Below are 12,168 nucleotides of genomic sequence, written 5' to 3' on the forward strand. Positions count from 1 at the left end.
GAAAGGCAAACTGAAGCTAATCTGAGTCTGTTTTTTCTCCAGATTGCTCTGTTTATTCACAATCTTTCTTTGATAAAATTGTAGAAAATCAGAGGCAACATACACTGCCTTCCAAATGTAAAGGGAGGAATGGAAAAAGAGCCAGGAAGAGAAGGCAGCTCCAGCACAGAAAGCAATGCAAGGGGCCATCTGAGAGGCATGAACAGAGTAACTGCGCTCAGTCTTTCAGCAGTCTTCATTGCTGCTCCTTCCATGCAGGAATTTCCTATTAATAGCCACTGTCTGAATATGCAAATGAATTAAAATTAAAATAAAAAGAATGAGAAAAATAAAGACCTTTTGTTTTCCAGGCTTGAGGCAGTTGCACAGCATTTCTCAAGATGATGGCTGAAAAGATGAAACTAAAATCAGGCACCAGTTTCACATCAGCATGAAGCAGTGTTCTGGAGCCATGTCCTTGCCTTATCTCCACTCTTCCTTCTTCCTCCTGCTCTCAGTTTGTCAGAAGCTGGCTGTGCATTGCCCATTTGGGATGCTTACAGGATACATGTGGGAAATGAGGTTGAGAGTAGGATTGCTTTGATTCTAGCCAAAGACTGCAAAGTAGGGGAGAGTCTCCAAAAGAAAAGGGAAAAAGCCCTAAGCAAGGAAAGAAAAAAAGCATTCTTACAAATTTCCAGCAGTTTTTATTGTAGGTGGAACTGGTTATGGATGTAGCTTGACACTTCTAGCTACAAGGCTCTGATTTCATTTGCCTTTAACTTTGTCAGACTCAAAACACTTGGCCTGAACTTCTCCAGGCTGGCTGCTCATCAGCCAAAATAGCACCTCCATTTGCAAGGAGAGGGTTCAGGCAAAAGAAATACATTTTCTGCACGAGGGCTCCAGCAACACTCTGCTCTGGCAAGGACGTGCACTTCACCCAAAGGTGCATTAGCTGGAGATGAGATGAAAAGCTACCCAGGTCATAACCTCTGGAAAACTGAGGTCTGCCTGGTACAAAGGACAAAAAACCCTGAGAGTTTGAGTTTGAATTTGTGTCTTTTATAGGCTGATGTGGAAGGAAATGGTGCAGCCTTGCTCTGAGGCATGAAGGGTGTTAATGTTGTGCTCCAGCCCTGTACAGAAAGCAGAGCTTCCACTGCACTGTGCCAACACAGTTCCTAAAATCCAGACTGAAATTTACCCTTCCAGTCCAAAGTGAAGACCCACTTTCTTTCTCCTTGCCCTCCTGCTTTGGGAAATGACCCAGGGAGGAATTCAGGAGGGTGGGGATCATCCAGGTGGTGGGTCAGATGTCTCATTTCTCCTTGTTCCAGGACTTTTCTAGCCATGCTCTGGAGAGAGGAGCACACAACACCCTCTACACATTCATGGGAAATCCTCAGGACTGGTATATGAATGCAGGAACAAAACACTCTGACTTGTGTCCTGACTGCAGCAACCAGGATCCATCCTGAGCCAGCTCCACCCTTCCCTTAAAAAACTGGAGAAAGGGTTTCTCCAATACTTTCTTGTTGCATCCCAGAAACCTGGAATTTTTTAGCTTTCTGTGCTTTCTGGCACTGATCCCCTGGAGAGCACTGCTTTTGACCTGAGGCCTTGGAGAAGGCTTCCAAATTTGAGTGATGGAATTAAAATCATGGGTGTGTAGTTAAACAGAAGTGTGTGCTTTCACATGGTGAAGGGTTTAAAATTTGAGGTTTCTGTAATAGCATAATAGATATGAGACAAGATGGAGGATTTTGGGTGTGTCTCTTTTCAGTGATCTTCCTTCTTCATAATTTCAAGTAGTAATTTCTGGTTGGACAGTTAGTGCTGCACTGATGGTCACAGGAGTTTGGTTATTGGGTCAAAAGTATAAATACTATAGGTTTTAATTCTCTACTGGACTGTTTAGCTTTAAGAGACCTTTTAGCTATCTAGATTCACCTCCATTTTGTTCGCTTCTAGCTGGTGGCTAGAAGTGTTACTGAACTTTCTGTACTTTAGATAAAATTTAATAAACAACCAAGCCTGAACACGAGAAAAAAATCATCTCCTTTGTGTTTTTTAATCCTGGCTCTGAGTGAAGAAACTTCAGACAAACCACTAATTAAGTGGTGCAAACACCATCCCAATAAACTTTCTTGCAGATAGATCAACAGCAAGGAAGGAAGTTTCCATTCCTTGTGGCTGGTCCAACTCCACATTATGAAGCAGCCTGATGTTCTCTGGGCAGCCAAAACCCTCCTTGCTTCTGCCTGGGATCTGACAGCACCAGGCAAAACCTTCCTGGCTGCAGGGTCAGCTCTGGGCAGTTGTTATGGCCTGGACCAGCTGAGGAGCTTTGGGGGAGCCAGGAATTGCACCATTAAAAACCTGAGGAAGGAGCAACTGGTGAATGCTCATACTGGATCTTGGCCGTGGCATCTGAATTAGCCCCTCGCCCTGGCTGGTAGCACTGAGGTCTCCTTAGCAACAGCACTTCAATATTTAACACCAAATGCATGTGCCCAAATGACCTTCCAGGTCCTTTCCATAGTGTTGCTGCTGAGCTGGCTCCAGGAGCATGGCAGCTGCCAGCTGAGCCACGGCCAGTTCAAGATTTCCTCTGCTTCCCCAGATGAGCACTCAGTGGGTTTGCCATGATCTGGTGCTCAGCACTGGTGAGCTCATGGGCAGGGTGGAGCCTTCAGGAGAAGCAATGTCTGACCAGGGGAGTTAAAGAAAGCCAAAGTCCAGATGGTCCATGGATAGAGGCAATCTGTTTTAGCCACCAGATGAAGGAGATGTGCTTGGAGATGCAATCTGCAAAGAGGCGGAAAACACAGCTGGCAGGAAAGTCCTGATCCCATCATTGTCCTGACTTTGGGGAAGGACAGGGGCAATGGTCACAAACTGACCAACTGAGCTGATGGGCAGCAGAGGCAGAGAGGGGGTCTGGGGGTGGTCCATGGACAGGGGAGGGCAGTGAGTCTGACTGGCAATAAGGAGCTAATGGAAGCTGACACGGCCTGGAGGCTGCACAGCCAGGATAATGGGCAGGGTCTGTGCTTGCAAGGGCACAGACTCAAGAGAAAAGTCAGCAAAACAGAGACGTGGAGGCTGCAGGAGCTCTGCACTTCTCACTTCAGTAAGTGGCTGTTTATTCTGGTTGTTATGAAAAGCAGGTCTGACACTGCTGTCTGCAAACTACAGCTCTCCTTTCTTCCCTCCATCCATCCATTCACACATCCCTGGAGTATCTAAGCCCCTCCAAAGCAAATTGTGGATTTTTTTCCCTATAGATTAATTAAGGAAACTCTAGCACTGCACCTGCCTTCATCCTGAAACCTTCTTTGTGCCTCCAAGCATCAGTGTGGAGTCCTGGTGTGTGCATGGAGAGGGAACAGCCCTGCCCCAAGCAGGAGGTGGGGGATGCTTTATGAAAAGCAGTTACAGCCATTCTTGGAAGACTTTGGCTTTGAGCCCCTCTGCCACATTCTTAGGAGAGATCATATCAAAAAAACTATCTTTACTAAAATTGTAGTGGTAACAGGCTCCAGATGTCTGTTGTTATGTAATAGAGTTTGTTTTAATGGATCTGACTTCCAGATGTGCAGCGTGGGCTCAGGGTGTCTGCTTGGTCCTCTGTGGGCCAGGGGGAGCAGCCAGCCCTCCCTGCTGAGCCAGAGGGGGCAGCTGCCCCATGGCAGATGGGATGGCTCCTGGTTCATGGTACTGCTCCTCCTTGTCCTCTCTGGTACAGCTTTTAGGCATCCTGAGTGCTTGTCTCGGGTTCCATGTCTCATTTTGTGACAGAAGCAAGAAGGGTCACTGAGTACTGGCTTGCTCAGCTCTGCATGGGAAAGGAAGGAGCTCACTGGCAAGGCTGGGATGAGGAACAGTCCCTGGCAGCACTGTGGTCCTCCCATGGGACTCACTGGGATTATCTGTAGGTATCACCATCACATACATGAGAAGTATTGTTCAGGGATTCTGATTAGGCAGTGACTGACAATTGGAAGCTAAAGGGAATTAAGGGACTGACCATGCCTTGACTTCCCAGGGCCCATTTTGTGCTTTCCCTTCCGTGAGAAAACTTGGGCAGGATAACTGCTAGAAGGAATGAGACAGAGGTTTCCCCAGGCAGAAACCAGAAAATTTTGGGCTTGGAAGTGAAAAGGAAAAGCATCTGAGAAAGAGAGTGTCACCTTCCCATTGAGTCTGTGGGAACAGTTCAGTAAATGGGGACCAGCCCACACACCCTTCTGGACCAGTTTCTATGCTGTCATTGATGTTTTCCAGCTGAGCTCTCCCCTTGGTTCATCTTGCTTGAAGCTGAAAGGAAGGTTTTTGAAGGGAAGGTTTTTGAAGGAATTTCGAGGTCTAGTGGTTCCCCCTTCCCTCAATGCAGTTGTTGGTGCCACAGGATCAGTGTCCCCCTTCTCCAGCACTGCAATTAGCTGGAAACATTGGCTGCTTACCCATTTGATAGGAACAGCTCCAAGGAGGGATGCAGCAGTTGTCTGCATCCTAGCTGCTAGGTGGACAGGGGGATGAGTGGTGCATGCTAAGCCAAGAAGGATTTGAATTCAAAGTATGTGGCTCTGTGCCATTGCTATTAATATCTGCTAATGAAATGCTAAGACTTCTTAAGTGTTCAGATCGAGGAGGGAGATTTAAAGGGAAGTACTTGGACTGAAAGAGAGAGGCTTAGGTGCTTTCTGGAGAGCAGAGGGAAGGGAATGCCCAGGGCTGGCTCCCCTGAGGAGAAAATGGAGCTTCTCTCACCTGGTGAGAGAAGGAAAGAGCTGGAGAGCCAATAACAACCCTGTAACACCCTGTGGGACATGAGCTGAGCCACAGCTCCAAGGAGAAGGGAAGGTCAGGGGGCAGTGACAGATCTGCAGTGTGGAGGGGCACGGATCCTGCCCCCACACCACTGACCAACCAGGCTGGGACACTGGGGCAGCTCAGGAAAAAGTGTGGTGAGAGAAGCTTCCTTTGGGTTTGCCATATCTCAGTTTGAACCCCCCTAGTGCCAAAAAAATAAAGAAAGACCAGTGGGACAAAATCAGAGCTCAGCTGGAGCCTGGGAAGTCCAAGGGGGAAAAGAACTGGTCTGGGTTCTCGAGTTCACATCCACTCTTGTGCTTGATTTTATCTCAGCAAGGCTTTTGCAGAGCTGGGTTTGCTTTGCATTGCAGTCACGTGCCTGTCTCAGGGATTTGGTTTTCTCTCTCCTCTTTGCAAGGCAGCACCAGGCAGGCTCTGGGGTTCTGCTGTGCACATGGAGGCGGCCTCGGCTGCTGAGTCAATTGGAAAGCCATCTGCTCCACTAATGAGGATGTTTCCATGGTTTTAGGAAAGAAAAGGACTCTTCTTCTTTCTTTTTCATTTTTTTTTTTCCTTTTCTTCCTATGAGGAAGCCATACGTGTGCAGAGACAGCCTTGCCAGAAATGTGGTGTTTATCAGAGGTGTGTTCCCCCCATTGCCCTGGCACAGAGCCTGATGGAGGGATGAGAGGGGAGGGGAGAGTGAATACCAAGGCATCCCCAGCCCAGCAGACAGCCTATGGAAGGTGTGGAAACAAAGCTGGGCAGGGGAAATGAATGAACACTTCATTCTGGGCCCTTCCCCCCAGCACGTCTGTGTAAAATGTGGAGATTAGGTGGAAAATCCATACAGAAGGGAAATGTATACCTTTAGCAGAGCAGGGCTCCCCACAGGCCAGCTAATTGTTCTGAATGGATGTCCTGGCTCACAGTCTTCTCTTAGTTTGTTTTCCTGCTTTGACCACTGTTTCTGCTGTTAACCCTTCTTCCATTGGAGGACAGTGGGTGGGAAAGAGGGAACTGTCCCTTTAACCAGGGCAGCAACACCTGACCCCTCCAAGAATTTCCAACAGTCACAAGGGGGGGAAACATTTCGAGATGAGGTGTGAGAGGTGAACACATGGGTTTGACAACAAACAGCCAGGGAAGGAGGGAAGCACTCTTGCTTGTTTTCTGGCCAGCTCCTGGACTGGCAGGGGTGGGACATGGGGGAGAGTGAATTGGCTTCCAGGTTTAACCATTAGTTATTCTTACAGTGCAAAAGGATTTCTCCAATACCTTCAAATGTCAACACCCTTGGGGGAATGAAGCCTCATGCAGCATTCAGAGTGGGTGAGTAAATGTGGAAGGATGAGCCTGATAGAGGTGCCTGGCATTTTGCCAGTGGGAGGTCACATCTGCAAGCTGGCTGTGCTGGGCACACTGGCGCAAGGCAGGGAGAGGGTGCTGCCCTGAGCCACTCCAGCCCCAGGTGTGGCCTTCACACATGGCCCCTTGCATGGTGAAGAGGTGATTCACAAGGAAAAGAGAAGGGAGGGTTGTCAGACATGGGCTTAAACCAAGATGGGGAAAGCTGACGTCCTGGAGGATGTTCTCAGCCACACCAAGCACACAACTCTTCCATGTGCCAACTCATCACCATTATTTGGGGCCTGGGTTGCTCAAAGCAGCTTGGGAAGGGAGAAGGAAACATCCACATGATGGGAGAGTGGAGACCCAAAGCAAGGGGCACTCAGTGCCCTGCTGTGGAGGCAAGGCTCAGCATCACACCTTGCAGGTGAAGTGAGGAGGGGGGATATCCAGACTCAGTCCAGGTGTAAATGGATCTCTCAGATCTCCCATGAGGGACCATGGGGAGTCCTTCCAGCCAGCCCTGATGAGGGCTGGGATCAGGGTATGGGGAGGGCATGGGGTTGGACACACAGTCCAGTTCTTGCTCAGCTTCACTCCCTCCCTGTAGCCTTGGGGCAGGATTTGTACTGCTGGGCTCCCAGTGAGGGTATCCCATGGCTGGGGGGATCCTGATGATGGCTGACAACTGCAGGAGGCAGCAATGGTTCTGACCTAGACCCTCCAACTCAAACTTCATCCTGTCCCCAGGTCAGCCCCTGGACATCAGACAGGTTATGGCCACACACATCCCCACTCTGGCCAGCTCCAAACTGGATGCTAGAGGGATGAAGGAGAAGGCAAGCCCTTATCCCCTGCTTTTCCATAACCATCCTCAACACTTCTGTGGCAGACACATCCTATACCCCCTCTACCCACTCACATCCACCACCTGGGGGTCCCAAGAGGTGCAGTAGCTCAGGAGAGGAGGGCAGAGTGTGGCCAAGGCAGCGTGTTGAAAATACAGTCACTAATTACACAATGGGCTCCTTATGTTCCCTGGAAATGCAATATGTGGGAGGACTCCCAGCCAATTCATGTTTTAGGGCAAATCAAGGCGATATATTGCTCGACTCAGCTCCTAAATTTGGTCATACTTTAGCTGGTGTTTTCAGACATTTGTGAGTTAGGTTGGCCAATGCCACAGAGAAAAGTGATGGGGCAATTATCCTAATGAGGAACAAATGCATTACTTCTGCAAGTTATTTGGTGCTTGGAACAAGCCCTCCCCATTGCGTGACTACTTTGTACAGAGTTAACCCCTGCTGAGACCTCTGGGAGGTCATTTTTCTGGAAGATGAGAAGGAAATTCAATGCCCATCAGGTTGCTGGGGTTAAACATTGTGCAGTGCATGAAGCCTTCACAGCATCTGGCAGCAGCCTCAGTGGCTTCACTGGCACTTAAGCGGCTTTTGCCCTTCACAGGGGTCGTGGGCAAGCTGTGTGTCCTGAGGAGGTGCAAAGGACCAGCCTAGGAAAGCCCAGCTGCCTTTGGGCCCAGAGCAGCACTGCAGAGATCAGCCTGGGCAGTGTGTCTTGGACAAGGCAGCATCTTCACCATGTGGACGAGCAAGGCTTCTCTTGCCCTTAAATCACAGCCTGCAGGTGCTGGTGATGCCATCTGCGAGTCTCCTTGCTTTTAGGACCCTGGAGAGGAATAGGATGAGCTCAGCCAAGACCTGATCCTTCCCAGTTGCCCATTGGCTCTGTAGACTTGTCCCAGAATCGCATCCCTAGCTCCCAGGGGGCTGCAAGACCCAGCAGAAACTCCTGGCCCTCTTGGCCCACCCACTATGTCTCATCTTCCCCCTTTCTAGCAGCATCCCCAGGTGATTTAGAGTCAGTAAGGACCACATGCAGCCATCTCAGCATGCACAGACCATCCAGGATTCACAGCCCCTCAGCCCTGTTGGAGAGCCCATAGGCCAGTGGTGTTCAGGCTCAGTCATTGGGGGAACATAACCTCGTTCATTCCCCAGACCAAATTTCAGAGCTTTTAAATGGGCTTCCAACCCTGACATCCCAGCATTGTTTTGTGTGGGATTCAGCATCTCAGTGGTGACTGACTGCTGTCCCCATGGCTGGGTGTTGTGTGGCAAGGGGGATTCCAGCATCTTGCTGCACCTTTCTGGCAAGCAGCCCCCCAATTTCTGTATATCCACCCCCTCTCTGTATGAGCTGTGGCTCACACCAAGCTTCCATCACCTGCCCCAGTTACATAGGGAATGCTGGGTGGGTGACAAGGGACATGGTGGCATTGCTGGGATGGCACAGCCTGGCAAACCCCAGCTATGCAGGACTCCCTGGCCCCATCCACAGAGGGTACAGGGGCACAGCCTGGAGGAGCTGCTTGTCTCCAAATCCTTTGTTGCTTTTGTATTTTCCTTTCTTCTTTTCCTGCCTTCTCCAAAGGGCCCAGATGCCTTTACTTTGGCTGAGCTGCCTTGGCCAGCAGCCCATGGAGGCACCAGGAACGCTGTGTGTGAGTGCGTGAGCCTGTGAGTGCAATATTAATACACAGAAATGGAAGACGACCAGCATATAAACATTCATTACTGTTTGGGTCACAGCCCGGGGAGCTGTAAGAGCTTTTGTGCTGTTTTGAACACACAGACTTTAGAGAGGGAGCAAGAAGAGCAGAGAGGATGAGAAGCTGGGAGAGACAGGGTGGGAGGAAGAAGTGAGGAGGATACCCTGCACACCATGAGGTCTGACAGGAGCAGGCAGGAAAGGTGTTGGTGCAAGGCTGGAATCTCCCAAGGACATCAACATCTGCTGCACACAAAGAGCTGGGCTGGAGGTGGGAGAGAGACCAGCTTGGGGCTGCTCATCACACATACTTTTCTGCATTCAAGCAAAAGGTAAAATAATAATGATAAAAGTTGGCTGAAGGCTGAAATAACCAGGATTCCTGTGCAGATCTCATTAGAGTGGCTCAAGTGTCAGTTTGGGAATAAGGAGGAGGGGGCTGTGCTGGAAGTGTTTCTGCAGCAGGCGAGGGGAAGGCTGGTCTCTCCGGAGCTAACAAGACCCAGCTGGCTCCCAACTGCAGCCGAGAGTGTTAAATCAGAAACTATTCCATCAACAGCCAGTTTGGCCAAATATGAAACATTTCCAGGGAATCAATGGCCGGTGCTGGTGACGCAGAAGCCAATAGTCTTGACTTCTTTTCCAGAGCCTCCAGAAATACACTCGTCATTTTGGACTTAAAGGGACAGGCCACGCTTTTTCCGCTCATCTCAGCTGGAAATGCACATCCCAGCAGCAAGAACGGTGGCTGGGCTGGTTTAATCCACTGGTTAATGCTTGCAAAGGGCCCCGGGAGGGGTTGGACCTGCCAAGCTGCTCCACATGACAAATCTGAACTGGACATGTCCTCCCCAAATGTTTTCCATGGAGATGAGCTCAGACAGAGCCTTGAGCTCCGTGCAGCTGAGCTCCAGCCACTGCTGCCCTCATCCTCTGCCAGTGTCTGAGCTTCTGACCCTCACCTGTGCACAGCACAAAGGAAACCAAATGTTCAGGCTTGGCCCATGGGGCTCCTGGAGAGCAGGGAGTCACCAAAACCTCTGGCACAGACAGGGCTGGTGTCACCTTTGCACTTGGTGACATATTTAACGTCTCAATCTGCACAAGGGCAAGGCCAGCAGCAGAACTGCAGCCAGCACTTCTCAAGAACATTTAGATCTTTTAGGAATAAAGAAGGGCAAATGGTGTAAATTTTCTTCTAGGTCCTCAGCCCCTCAGGTCTTCTCTCACTTTCCTAGATACTGGGATATTCCAGTGGCTTATCCCAGACTTCCTTCCAGCCTGGGTCACACTCATCCCATCCCAGCAAGGAAACAGCACCCATGGCACCAAGGCACAGCTAAGCAAGACAGATAAATCATTAGAGTATAAAATAATGATCCCTGGGGATAACATGTTGAGGAACACATTGAGTTCAGGTAGCCTGGTGTGCAAGCTGTGTCCCATTGCTTTAGGGGTGATAATGGATCAACTTGTGTCCAGAGGACACTGGGGTGGCAAATGCCCTCGGCATAGCAAGGAATCAGCAGGGCTCCCAGCTCCTGGGTGGCTTCTGGATTCAGTCAAGCGCAGACGTGATGGGTGGAGAAGGAGTTTATGGTCATGCCACAAGGAAAACAGAGGATGAGCCATGAATCCACAAGGTGTATCCTGTTCTCCATCCCTTGCACCCCACTGTCATTCATGCTGATGCTCCCCCTCCACTGTGTTTCCAGAGGTACTTCCAGCATGGAAAGTTCTATTTAAAGGGTATTTTTCCTTTCTCTCTCTCTTATTTTTTTTTTTCCTGATTGAATGGGAAGCCAAGGGACTGTAAAATGCAGAGTTTCCCACCTAGCTGAACCAGAGGAAATGATGCTGACAAAAAGTTTAATTTACCCTATTGCAGCAGTAACAAGCACCAGTTTTTGGAGATGGACAGAAAAGCTGGAGTGGATGAGGTTGGACCTTGGCTTGGGAGAGGAGGGGCTTGGCTCTCTCACTGCTTCCTAAGCATGCAAGGCACAGCTGGGAAGATCAAGGGGTGTCAGAGCAAAGTGTCCCCATAGCTGTTCTTCTCTGGCAGCTCCCATGGCCCAGAGCACTGTGAAACACCTCCAGTGTCCAGGCACAGAGCAGGAGACCATGAATGAGCTGAGCAGAGCATGCCAAAGCTCCTGCACCTCCCATAGATCCAGGCCACCTCTCCGCCAGGTTTCTCCTGCTGGGATGCTCCTATGGAAGGGCTGTCCATGCCGGACAGAGCCGGGCTCTCCATCCCGGTGGGCTGGCTAAGGAAGCAGCCCCACACATGCCCATCAAACCTGGTTTGACTGGCCAGGAAGGTTAATCAGCTCCTGGGAAAGCTCAGGGAAGCAGGCAGGGGGCAGGTCTGGCCCAGGCGCTGAGCAGGAGGGGAAGCAGAGCGCAGTCAGAGGTCACTGCTCTGGGGGAAGCCACCAGGGTCCCTTGGGCCAGCCCTGCCCAGGACCCGCCAGCCTGTCTGGGATGGAGCACACCCTGTGCCACACACACAGGGGCGATTCCCTTGGGGGATTAGCCTTGATTAATGCTAATTCCTCTGCATTTTTCCAGCCTTGCCGGTATGCTTGGTTTGAGCACTGGCTGTTGGAGCCCCTGTAATGAGTGGGCAGATTTCCTGGTGGAGCTGATGATTGCCTCTCACTGCTCCTTGCTGTTGGGACTGTTCTTTCAGGGAATACTTGGCTCTCAAAGTCACAGAGACACTGATGGGACATGAGCAGAGAGGGACAGTGAGACCCTATATCCATCTGCTGCTGCTCCAAGCAGGCAGGGATCTGAGCATCAGGAAGGCAAGAAACACCTCTGTGTTCCTGCAGGCAGCAGGAAAGTGATGTGCGTAGATGCAAAAAAGGTCAGGGCAAATCTCTGTTCCCAACAGAAGGACAGCTGGGCAGCTGAGATATTTGGGGGATTTTGGCTCTCCTGAAAGCCTTTTTCAGACTCCAGACTGCCAGCATGGGAGTTGCAGTGGAAATGAGCTCTAGGACCACCCCATGGTGCAGGAGGGGTGAGCTAAGGAGTGCCAATGCAAGTGCCTGGGGCAAGAGGCCAAGAGGCCAAATCCCGCTCCAGCTGAAGGTTTGGCTGTGCTGCCAAGAAGCACAAATCCTGGCCAGTGGGTAGATAAAAAGCAGCCCCTCCTCCCTGAGCAGTCACTGCTCCACAGCATTGGAAGGCAACAGGGTCTGACCAAATGCTGGAGGTCAGGACCTCCTGGAGTCACTCCTGCCCAATTAACAAGTCAGCTGCACACCAAAATCTGCCAGGTTTTGCAAGAAAGCATCCCGGGACAGACACAGACTGGCTCTGTGGCACTGTACACCTCCACCATGGGACTCTGCGTCTGGCCACAGCCACAGCTCTCTTCCTGGGCCAGAAAGCTCCCTAGGGATGCTCCAGAGAGCAGCTGAATATCCTGGACTTGTT

The sequence above is a fragment of the Oenanthe melanoleuca genome, chromosome 20 (assembly GCF_029582105.1).
Source record: "Oenanthe melanoleuca isolate GR-GAL-2019-014 chromosome 20, OMel1.0, whole genome shotgun sequence".
In the NCBI taxonomy this organism is placed as follows: Eukaryota; Metazoa; Chordata; class Aves; order Passeriformes; family Muscicapidae; genus Oenanthe; species Oenanthe melanoleuca.